Genomic DNA, 12,433 nt, shown 5'->3' on the forward strand with positions numbered 1-12,433 from the left:
AATTTAAAGGATGGTACGGGATTGATTATGACTTGAAAACTGGTTTTGGAAACCAAGGGAGAAAGAAACAAAAATATGTAATATTCTACATCCAAGTGACTATATGCTAGACTTTGAGGCAGCATGATATGTTGGTTAAGAATGTGGGCTCTACATTTAAAGTGCCAAGTTCAGCCTCTCCCTGTTGTCAGTATCCTCAACTATAGAATGTAGTTTATTGAAAGGTCTACCTTATAAAGTCCTTGTAAAGATGAAGTGAATTAATATATGTAACGTTCCTAGAAGGAAATATTAGTATAAAAAGGGTGATTGACAAAATTATTGAATCACTGACAGAAATCAGGAAGTCCTTTGCAGAACCTCAACCATGTATCTGCTAGGTGGGAATGTGAACCAGCATATTTCAGAAAGCTTTATAGCTATAAGGCCCACATGAAACAGGTTTTATTCCATTGTTTATTAATCAGAAATTAATTCAGAGCACACTATTTTCTTAGCATTCCAGTAAAATTAAGTTATTTGACTTGATCCATAAATCATGCTCCCTGTTTCATCATTTAGTGTCCCTGCACACTTACTGAGGAGTAGCTGTAAGTGTACCTGCATCTAACCTTTATGAGTAAAGGACACTCATAGACAAAAACAATTCTGATGCAATGTGCCATGTTCTGAATCAGGGTTAGCATATATGACTCTAGGAAGGCAATCCTCTCCAGTTTATGTGAGGCCTGTTGATATTATTTCAGTTTATTTGCCTGTGGAGTAAATTAACATTGCCAAAAGATAAGTTTGACTCTTTCATTTGTACCGACACAGCCAATGAATATACAATTTTTTTGTTCTGCATCACCTAGTCTCCTTGATGCGAAGTCGCTTAGTAGAGGAGATATTTTTCCTTAGCCAATTTTCTATCTGCAAACAAACATCCACTGAGCCAGTGGGAGCTTTCCAGCTCTCACAAGAGATTTACACCCACTGGGTTTTTTGGGTTTTTTTTTTTTTGCGGTACGCGGGCCTCTCACTGTTGTGGCCTCTCCCGTTGCGGAGCACAGGCTCCGGACACGCAGGCTCAGCGGCCATGGCTCACGGGCCCAGCCGCTCTGTGGCATGTGGGATCTTCCCGGACCGGGGCACGAACACGTGTCCCCTGCATCGGCATGCGGACTCTCAACCACTGCGCCACCAGGGAAGCCAACCCACTGGGTTTTTACAGTGTAGTATGCTTTGCAAGGAAGTTGGTAAAAATTACGAAAAAATGTAGGGGCTGCCCAAATAGCCATGTCTTCCAGTCTGGATATCAGAATGACTGCTGATGATGATTTTTCTACTTTCACACATCAATAAATCATTTCACACATAAAGGCAAAACGAGATAGAAGAACTGGAGAAACTTGGGTGAGACCAGTTTTTTAGAGTGGTGTCACAAATCTAAATTTTTGCTTACTCCTCTTCTGCTTCCACACATTAAAACAAGATTTGGGAAATACTAGGACGAAGATTGGCTTTCAAAACCAGAATCTTTCATTTAGAAAATAGAGCTACATGTGAAGGTAAAATATGAAAATGGCTGTAAATAAGAAAAACCAATAGTACTTCCTGAATTACATCATCCTTAAGACTCCAGCTGTTTTCATGTAATGTTTTGTCCTATATGCTTCTTACTCTCTTATTACATGAGGGAGCCTTCCTCAGCATTTCATGATGGATAAATGTCAATCAAAAGTCGTAGAAAACTCACACATCCATCCAGAAGAATATATATAGTACTTGTCAAGTTTTGAGTATTAACTAGTGACATCCATTGTGGTGAATTAAATTTATTCTAGGAGACTGCTACTCAGAACAGAATACTCCTTGAGAGGCTGAGACATTGTTGGTGTTTCCATTTCATGATTCCATGAAGATTCCATGAAGGTAATCTTCATCATCAACTTTGCTTTATCTATGAAAGCAATTATGTAGGCTAGTGCATTAAGTAAAACCCATTGTGTTCTTGTGAATATAGGGATTTTGTGTTGGTTATTTGTTGTTAACATAAGGAAATAGTCTATTTCCAATTTTAAATTATAAAAATTTTAGAGGAAAAGGTATTCAAATAATGGAAGGGCTTTAGTAATGCTGTATTATATTTTACTGGTTTGCTAAACACTTAAAAGGAACTTCTTTAAAGGCACTCCCAGGACTTCCATTACAACATCCATGCTTTGGTAGAGGTGGAATGCCTGACTATGGGACATAACTAAGTAATTATTTAAGTATGCACAAGTAGCTTCCCATTATTAAAAATGCTAATAGTTTATCCATCAAGCCATGAAGTTAGGTATGCACACCAGTCTTCCAATATCAAATGGAAGTGAAATATGTAGTCACTCTCAAGTTGGTCCTAAAGTCACAAATAATTGCACAAGCATGCTACTTAGATTCCAACAGCACTTACTCTTCCTGACTGCCACTTCTCCCTCAATCCATTTCTATGGCCTCTTGAGGAAATTACCATGATAATTTGACCTAGGAGAAAAAAACCCTCATGTTTGATTTATAGAAGCTTCTGCTGTCAGACAGTGTGCTATCACAGACAGAAGTGGATTATTGTCATGTTACAGCCCCACTCAGGGAGTATCCCTTAAAGGGTAATGGGAAAGGCCAATCCTCCACATGGGCAGAGCTCCAAGCTCCAGTCTTTATCTGGAGGTCCATTTTACCTGAAGGACATGTAAAATGCCCTAAAGTATTTTACCTAAAGTAAAATACTTTACCTAAAGTATTGATCCACACAATTCATGAACAATAGCTATTAGAATGACCAGATGGTCAGGGGCTTAACAGGAACAAGATTAAAGGGTTGATAACAAGAGGTTTGGGAGAGAGGAATTTGGATGGGACTCTCAAAATGATCTCAAATGTGTGGATATTGATATTTGTGTCTTGTATGAATTTTCCCTAAAAGTCACTTACTGCAGAAGTGATTTTCAATAATCAGGCAGACAAAATAACCCATAGTAGATGTCAGTCAACTTCTATCCCCAGCAACTCCAGAGGTTATTCAAAATAACTCATGAAAAAATGGTCTTGGTGGCAGGGATGGAGATTATGCATGTGCTCAGTTATATATACTTTCTCTCCCCCAGATATTTCTATCATCACTGTGTATCCACAGTCAATCTATAGCAGTGATCTATCCTTAGCCTGCTCTGTACCTTGGAGGATCTGTCAGCTACCCTCCATCATGGTGGGGAGGGGTTGTGGACAGAGTTGTCTTCACTGAAAGATTTTTTGGATATGGATTTTCCTTCAGTGCTTGCTATACTTCTGCCAGCATCACTGTCCATGAGCTTACTGCATACCCTAGTCACCATCATGATTTACCATACAGTATTGCTTCTGAATGAGGCATGAATTTATGGTGAAAGCATCTGTGCCAATGGGCTGACATTCCCAGGATTCCCTCCTCGTACCTTATCACTCAGAATATTATTCCCAAATCTCGATTGCTAGTCTCCACTTCTAGTTTTCACACCCACTTTCCAATTTCCTATCTTTATGTTTTGACTCATTCAGTTCCACCTGCCTTCACTATCTTTATTTCTTTTTTTTTATATTGGAGTATAATTGCTTTACAATGTTGTGTTAGTTTCTGCCATACAATGAAGTGAATCAACTATATGTGTACATATATCCCCTCCCTCTTGGACCTCCTCCCACCAACCTCCATCCCACACAACTAGGTCGTCACAGAACACAGAGCTGAGCTTCCTCTGCTTTATAGCATGTTCCCACTAGCTATCTATTTTATGCATGGTAGTGTATATATGTCATCCCCAATCTCCCAATTCGTCCCACCTTCCCCTTCCCCCACTGTGTCCACATGTCCGTTCTCTACATCTACGTCTCTATTCTTGCCCTGCAAATAGGTTTATCTGTACCATTTTTCTAGATTCCACATATATGCGTTAATATACAATATTTGTTTTTCTTTTCTGGCTTACTTCACTCTGTATGACAGACTCTAGGTCCATCCATGTCTCTATAAATGACCCAATTTCATCCCTTTTTATGGCTGAGTAATATTCCATTGTATATATGTACCACATCTTCTTTATCCATTCATCTGTGAATGGACATTTAGGTTGTTTCCATGTCCTGGCTATTGTAAATAGTGCTGCAATAAACTTTGGGGTGCATGTGTCTTTTTGAGTTATGGTTTTCTCAGGGTATATGCCCAGTAGTGGGATTGCTGGGTCATACGGTAGTTCTACTTTTAGTTTTTTAACGAACCTCCATTCTGTTCTCCACAGTGGCTGTATCAATTTACATTCCCACCAACAGTGCAAGAGGGTTCCCTTTTCTCCACACCCTCTCCAGCATTTATTGTTTATTGATTTTTTCATGATGGCCATTCTGACCAGTGTGAGGTGATATTTCATTGTAGTTTTGATTTGCATTTCTCTAATAATTAGTGATATTGAGCATCCTTTCCTGTGCCCCTGGGCCATCTCTATGTCCTCCTTGGAGAAATGTCTATTTAGGTCTTCTGCCCATTTTTCAATTGGGTTGTTTGTTTTTTTGATACTGAGCTCCATGAGCTGTTTATATATTTTGGAGATTAGTCCTTTGTCTGTTGCTTCATTAGCAAATATTTTCTCCCATTCTGAGGGTTGTCTTTTCATCTTTATGGTTTTCTTTGCTGTGCAAAAGCTTTTAAGTTTTATTAGGTCCTATTTGTTTATTTTTATTTTCATTACTCTAGGGGTGGTGGGTCAAAAAAGAGCTTGCTGTGATTTATGTCAAAGTGTTTTTCCTATGTTTTTCTCTAAGAGTTTTATAGTGTCCAGTCTTACATTTAGGTCTTTAATCCATTTTGAGTTTATTTTTGTGTATGGTGTTAGGGAGTGTTCTAATTTCATTCTTTTACATGTAGCTGTCCAGTTTTCCCAGCACCACTTATTGAGGAGACTGTCTTTTCTACATTGTATGTTCTTGTCTCCTTTGTCATAAATTAGGTGACCATATGTGCAGGGTTTATCTCTGGGCTTTCTATCCTGTACCATTGATACTATCTTTCTCTTTTTGTGCTAGTACCATACTGTCTTGATTACTGTAGCCTTGTAGTATAGTTTGAAGTCAGGGAGCCTGACTCCTCCAGCTCCATTTTTCTCTCTCAAGATTGTTTTGGCTATTTGGGGTCTTTTGTGTTTCCGTACAAATTGTAAAATGTTTTGTTTTAATTCTGTGAAGAATGCCATTGGTAATTTGATAGGGATTGTCTCTTAACAAAATTTCTCTACCTTTTGAGACTAATCCCAAGCATCACACTTGCTTCTTTGATTCCCTTTGGAAACTTGCCCCTACCTTTCTATTCATATTTACCTAACATTTTTGTGTAGTCCATAGCCTACTTGTCTTATTACTTTATAGGATTGGAAGTATCACATGGACAGGAACTATATCTTATTCTTCTTTACATCATTTGTTGAACCTGATACCCAGTAAGTACTCAATAAATATTTGTTAAATTTAATTGTGTCAATGACAAAGAACTTTGTAATAATGCATAGACAAGTAAAAAGAGAAAGAAGACAACAACTGTTGCCTTAGTGTGATATTTCTTTCAACGAATGTTTGTTATGTAGATATATCTAGAATAATCTGGAAAGGAGATGGTCACTCTTTCTTGATTTCAACCACCAAAGTTGTAGGGAAGCATGAAAAAGTAATAATAGAAGCTTTTCTTATTAAACTGACTAAGATTCTCTATATGAAGGAGAAAATATGTGCAGAAGGCATTTGAGAACAATTTTTTCCAAGCTACAGACAGTGTCATGGAGTTGAAAGGATAAGTTTTATTCCAAAATTTGAGTCAAATATCTAACATGTGAATATTCAGAAATCATATTTCTATTCTCTTGGTCATATGAGAAGTTTGTTATTGTAGTTTAACAGAAAATGTAAGTTTCTATGTTCCAGCAAAATTAGAGTGAGAAGTATTTTTATTTGTGTTTCCATTATCTAGGGGTGGAAATTGAGGATGTGATATAGAATAAATGAACTCTTTCACTACCTCAGCCTTTGATTTCTGATATCTTAATCACTTCTTACTTTTGTGAACCACCAGGGTTTATGTAAACATAAATAACTTAAGTTTAAATTTTTTTGCAATAGAATGCAAATAGAAAGTAGAAAGCTTTGAACATCAGAATTTAGTCAAAAGTAAAAACTTAAGCTGTCTATAGAATGTACCATAGACTTCATTATGGTGACAGCTTTCTTCAACTATGTCAAAACTCACTCATTATACTTTCTTTGCTTAACATCATATTTGAAAGCAAATTGATTCAGTCACATGAACTTTGCCCAAGCAATATACAGCTAGAGCTTAGTGGAAGGATCCCTTCTAAATATATTAGCATGACTACTGGATATTATTTGATGAGTGGAGAAATATGAATGGTGTCCGACTACATCAATAGATACATTTCAGCTGAATGGCCTATGGAGAGAATATGTTTAAAGTTAGTTTCAAGGTGCTGATGAAGCAGTTGACTGGGTAAATGACATCCAGTTTCCATGGGAATTATAAAGGAGAAAATCATGATCTAAGGATATCTTTTTCTAAATGCAGCATTTTATTTAGGCAGAAGGACAGAAAAATAATGACATAATCTACATTTGCTACTTAGCTGCAAGGGATGCACAGTTTCAAGACAATTCAACTTTGTTGGCCCCTCTGTCAGGTTGGTTGGTGGATGATTTGCACTGCTCTTATTATTCATAGATTGACTGGCACAAAAGCACATTTCATTAGCTGATATTACCCACTGACATCTATTGCATTAACTGGTAAATAACTGCTTCTATTTATAGGTTAAAGTAAAGGTGTTCTGGGGAAAACTTGTTTCTTTTTGAGTCATCAAATTACAACATGTAACTCTGAATCAGATACTCATTTGAAAGATATTATTGAGCAGACTGAGATTCAAGTCACTGCCCTAAAAGTTATCTCAGATTTAATACTAATATTTTTATGAGGCTTACTCTTTTGGCCATAATGCTTCATCTTTATTGTACATGCCTAGGATGAACTTTTTTAATGCATATGATGTAATGAGAAATATAATGATGATTCTGTATCATAAAATATGCTTTAAGGGAAAGTAGGGTATGCAGATATTTAAAAAACATATTGTTGGCCCAGAGAGCCTGAATTTCCTGAGATAGTGGGTTGGATTTTCATCTGAACAGTCATAAGCTTATCTGTGCCTGTTCAATTCACTATTTAGATCATGGGACTAATGAAATATCATCATGGTTTTAATTTCTACATTTCTCTTTCATCATTCCTCATCACCATTACCAAATGTTGATTAAGGCCTTATATCCAGGTCTCAAAGATACTAGATAAAATACATTGTCTGTCCTTCAGCAACATAGTTAGGTAGACAAAATATGTGTAAAATTATAACAATCATTAGCAGTATAAAAATTGCCAATCAAGTGGTATAAATGTAAGATCTATAGTAACCCTGGACTCCAGGTTGAAATGAAACTCTGACCAACTTCCTTAAAAGGAGGTACTAGGGCAATTGAGCAAAAGATTCTGGTGAGATAAGTACAAGTAATTTACTCCTGCTGGAAAATAGGTCAAAGGGCTTGCCCTGATAAGAATGGGTTGCTAGTATTTTCTTTGTATCTTAGATATGAGAAAGAAATTATCATTAGGTGCCATCATAGAATATACAACTTCTCTTTATCAAATTTGTAAACTTTAAAAATAAATTGCACTCTACCATTTATTGTTCATTTTAATCTTTTAAAATGTATGATCACTTCCCTCCATCTTTTTTCCCCTCATTGATTTTTATGCTTCTGGTGCTTGATACAGTTTCTTTGATGAGTTTGACACAAAGCTTCATGATTTGCTGTCACTATTTTTCTTCATTTTCTTGCAATTGCTTGACACTTTAAATGCTGTTGGGCTGCTTCATTATATAGCTTGTCATTTTCTGCTTCAAAGTTTTCTAAGCATTTTAGGCATTTTACTCCGTATTCTCTGGGGAAGACAAGATGCCTCGATTTAAGAGTTTCCTGGAGAGGCAGAACCTGAGTCCCTTATCACAGGTTCTTCCATAAAAGGCCTAGATCCCTATGTACTCTAAGGCTAATCCAATTCTCCCTAGCTGTCCTACTCCTTTCTCCACTTTCTGGCTTAGAACTTAAATTGGCTACTTTTCCCCACATCCTCAAATTTACTTCAGTCCTTTCCTGTCCCTCTCTCTGTCAAAAATTCTCAGACACATCTTTGAATTTTACGGACACCTTGTGACTGCTTTTGTGGGAATTTAACAACTTTTCATGCCCTAACTGACTGCTAGATTATTTTTCCCTCAGGATTTGATGTCTCTGACAAAGAAACATGCCTCTGGAACACAGTGAATTTAGACAAAATGTTATGGTAGTAAAATCAAAATAAGTTAAGATTCTGAAGTGACTTCTTGCCAGCCAAATTAGTTGTTAGTGTGACACCAAACATGGCATATTTACTCCTAAAAAGAGAATGGATTTGCATTTTGTGTTGTTATAGTTCAATAAATATTTGTCTGTGTCAAAAAGTCACTGATTAAAAACAAAAAACAAAAAACTATGCACCATCAACTCACTAGATACACAAGCCAATTAAAATGACTTTTACAAGTGCCTATAAAATGTGCACCTGCTATTTTTCCCATGTGCATAGAAGAATGAGAATATGAATTTTTAGCCAAATTAAAATAGGATATATGAGTGGAACAGTAGCGGTCATTTGGGAATGAGTTGAAGTAGCATACGGTTATTGAGTACTCAGAATTAAAACTTGTCATTAAATACTAGTTAAATATATTTGAAGTGCTCCATTATTGTCTCAGATAAAAGGAGTGAGGAGTTGAATAGTTTATAAAAAATTTATAGGAACTTAGTAAATAATCATAAATTGCTAGGAGCAGCAGCAGCAAATATTTTGTGACCTGACATTAATACTGTGTGCTGAGACTCTCGTTTTAAACATTAGCTACCATTTTTGCCTGGGATGCCCTTGTTAACACTAATGAGGATGTAATTGTTTTATAAGTAACTCAGCTCTAGTACTTCTCAAATCCTAAATGTAAAATGATTTTTAAATTTAATATTTTTAAATATTATAATAGCTATCTTTGCTAATTTGCCATGTACCGACTATGGAGGTATAAAGGTAGTGGTGGTGAAGTGATAAGAGAAAATTCAAAGATCTAAGCAAAAATATGGATAAGTAAACAACAGATTTTACAGATACCAGAGAAGAAGTGTACTGTCAATCATGTAAGTCTATATCTTAGAAATTATGTCTAAATTTTTAGGGCATGCAAATATATTTAAGTTCTTTAGTTGTTTGTAAATCAGAGCTCAGAAAGATTTGAATGATTTTTAAGGCATCCTACATGCTACTCAGCATTTCTTTTTTATTTCTTCTATTCATTAATCTATTTCATTCTTTGGATAGTGTTTTTATTTTTCCCCTTAAAAACAGCTTTGCTGAGATGTAATTCATACAAAATGTATTCCACCCATTGAAACAGTATAAGTCAATGTTTTTTTTAGTATGTTCACAGTCATGCCACCACCACCACAATCAATTTTAGAATCTTTTCATCACTCCAAAGAGAAATGCTGTACCCTTTAGCCATCACCCCATGTATAAGCCATTCCCATATTAAGGCAACAGCTAATGTAGTGTCAATCTACATTTGCCTATTTTAGACATTTCCTATAAATGGAATAATACAATATATTAGTTTTTTGTGTGTGAGTGACTGGCTTGTTTTATTTAGCACAGTTTTCAAGATTCATGTATTTTGTAGCACATATCAGAACTCCATTCCTTTTTATGTCTGAATAATATTTGATTGTATGGATATAACATTGATCATTTGATGGACATTTAGCTTTTCACTTTTTGGCTATTACAAATAATTTTGCTATGAACTTTTGTGTACAAGTTTATGAGTGGAAATATGCTTTCATTTCTCTTGGGTGTGTACCTAGGAGTGGAATTGATGGATCATATGATAACTCTGTTTAATCTTTTTTTTTTTTTTTTTGTAGTATGCGGGCCTCTCACTGTTGTGGCCTCTCCCGTTGTGGAGCACAGGCTCCGGACGCGCAGGCTCAGCGGCCATGGCTCACGGGCCTAGCTGCTCCGCGGCATGTGGGATCTTCCCAGACCAGGGCACAAACCTGTGTCCCCTGAATCGGCAGGCGGACTCTTAACCACTGCGCCACCAGGGAAGCCCTGTTTAACCTTTTGAAGAATGGCCAGACTGTTTCCCAATGTGGCTGCCTCATTGTATTTCCCAGCAGTGTATTAAGGTTCTAATTTTTTCCATATTCACTTCAGCACTTGTTATTTTCCATTAAAAAAATTTTTTTGACATCCTCATGTCTGTGAAGTGGTATTTTATTGTGGTTTTGATTTGCATAACCTGGTGACTAATGATGTTGAGCATTTTTTTGTGTGCTTATTGGCCTTTTCTCTATCTTCTTTGGATAAATGTGTATTCAAGTCATTTATCCATTTTTAACTTGGTTACTTGTGTTTTTATTTTGGGGTTGAAATAGTTCTTTATGTTTTCTGGATACTAGACACTCATCAGGTATATGAGTTGCATTTTTTGTTACATTCAGTGAGTTGGATTTTCATTATCTTGATGGTGTCCTTTGAGGCACAAATGTTTTTATTTTGGATAATTTTCAGCTTATCTATTATTTTTTCTGTTGCTTGTCCTTTGATATCATATTGAAGAAACTGTTGCATAATCCAAGGTCATGATGACTTACACCTATGTTTTCTCCTAAGAATTTTATAGTTGTAGCTCTTAAACTAAGGGCTTTGATTCATTTTGAGTTTACTTTTGTATGTAGTGTGAGGTAGGAGCTCCAGCTTTATTCATGAGGATATCCGGTTGTGCTAGCACCATTTGTTGAACAGGCTATTCCTTTCCCAATTGAATTTGAGGATCAACTTGTCAATCTCTCCATTTAGGCCATTGGAATTTTGATAAGGATTGCATTGCATCTGTAGAGCAATTTAGGAAGAATTCCTAACACTTAATAAAATGAAAGGTATTTTATTCTTTTTGGTGCTATTGTAAATAGGATTGTTTTATTACTTACATTATTAGTTCATTGCTAAGAAATACAACTGATTTTTGCATATTGACTATCTTGCAACTTTGCTGAACTCTATTATTTTGAGTCAATTTTTAGTGGATTCTTTAGGATTTTCTATATACAAGATGGTGTCATGTGCAAATAGAGATAGTATTCTTCCTTTATAATTGGTTGCTTTTTTCTTTTTCTCCTCCCCCTCCTCCTTCTTCCTTTTCTTCTCCTCCTTCTCCTTTTCCTTCTCCTTATTCCTCTGCCTAAATGCCCAGACTGGAACTTCAGTACAATGTTGAATAGAAATGGCAAGAGCAACTATCCTTGTGTTGTTCCTGATATTAGGGGGAAAGCATCCAGCCTTTCACTATTAACTGTGATGTGAGCTGTGGGTTTTGCATAGATGTACTTTATCAAGTTAAGGAAATTCACTTCCCTTCCTAGTTTGTTGTACATTTTTACAATGAAAGGGTTTTGAATTTTGTCAAATGGTTTTTATGCTCCTATTGAGTTGACCATGTGGTTTTGTCCTTTATTTTATTGATATAGTATATTATATTAATTGATTTTCGGATGCTAAAGCAAACTTGTATTCCTGTGATAAATCCCACTTGGTCATGATTTTTAATCCTTCTTATATACTGTTGGACCCATTGGTTATTTAGTAATATGTTATTTAATTTCCACATATTTGTTAAATTTTCAAACTTCTTTGCTATTGATTTTTAATTTCACTCCATTGTTGTTGGAGAGCATATTTTGTATTATTTCGATCTTTTTAAATTAATTGAGGTTTGTTTATGGCCTAACATATGCTCTATCCTGGAGAATGTTCCGTGTACACTTGTTAAGTGTTTTTATTCTGCTGTTGCTAGTAAGTGATTGCTTATTTGTGATCTTTCTCTTTTCTAATGTAGGCATTTACAGCTATAAACTTTCTAAGAACTGCTTTAGCAGCATTCCATATGTTCTGGTTTGTCTTGCTTTAATTTTCATTTAGCCCAAAGTTTAGAAAAACTTTGGTTGTGTAAGTGTGTGTTGCTAAATTTCCAGTTTTCTTTGTTATGAATTTTTAGTTTCATTCCATTGTGTCAAAGATGACACTTTTTAGTATTTCAATTTTTCAAAATTTATCTGAAGTTTGTTTTATGGCCTAGCATATGATGTATCCTGGAGAATGTTCCATGTGAGCTTAAGAAGAATATGTATTATGTTGCTGTCGGGTAGAGTGTTCTATGGATACCTGTTAGATATAGTTGGTTAA

Source organism: Globicephala melas, chromosome X (assembly GCF_963455315.2).
Source record: "Globicephala melas chromosome X, mGloMel1.2, whole genome shotgun sequence".
Lineage (NCBI taxonomy): Eukaryota > Metazoa > Chordata > Mammalia > Artiodactyla > Delphinidae > Globicephala > Globicephala melas.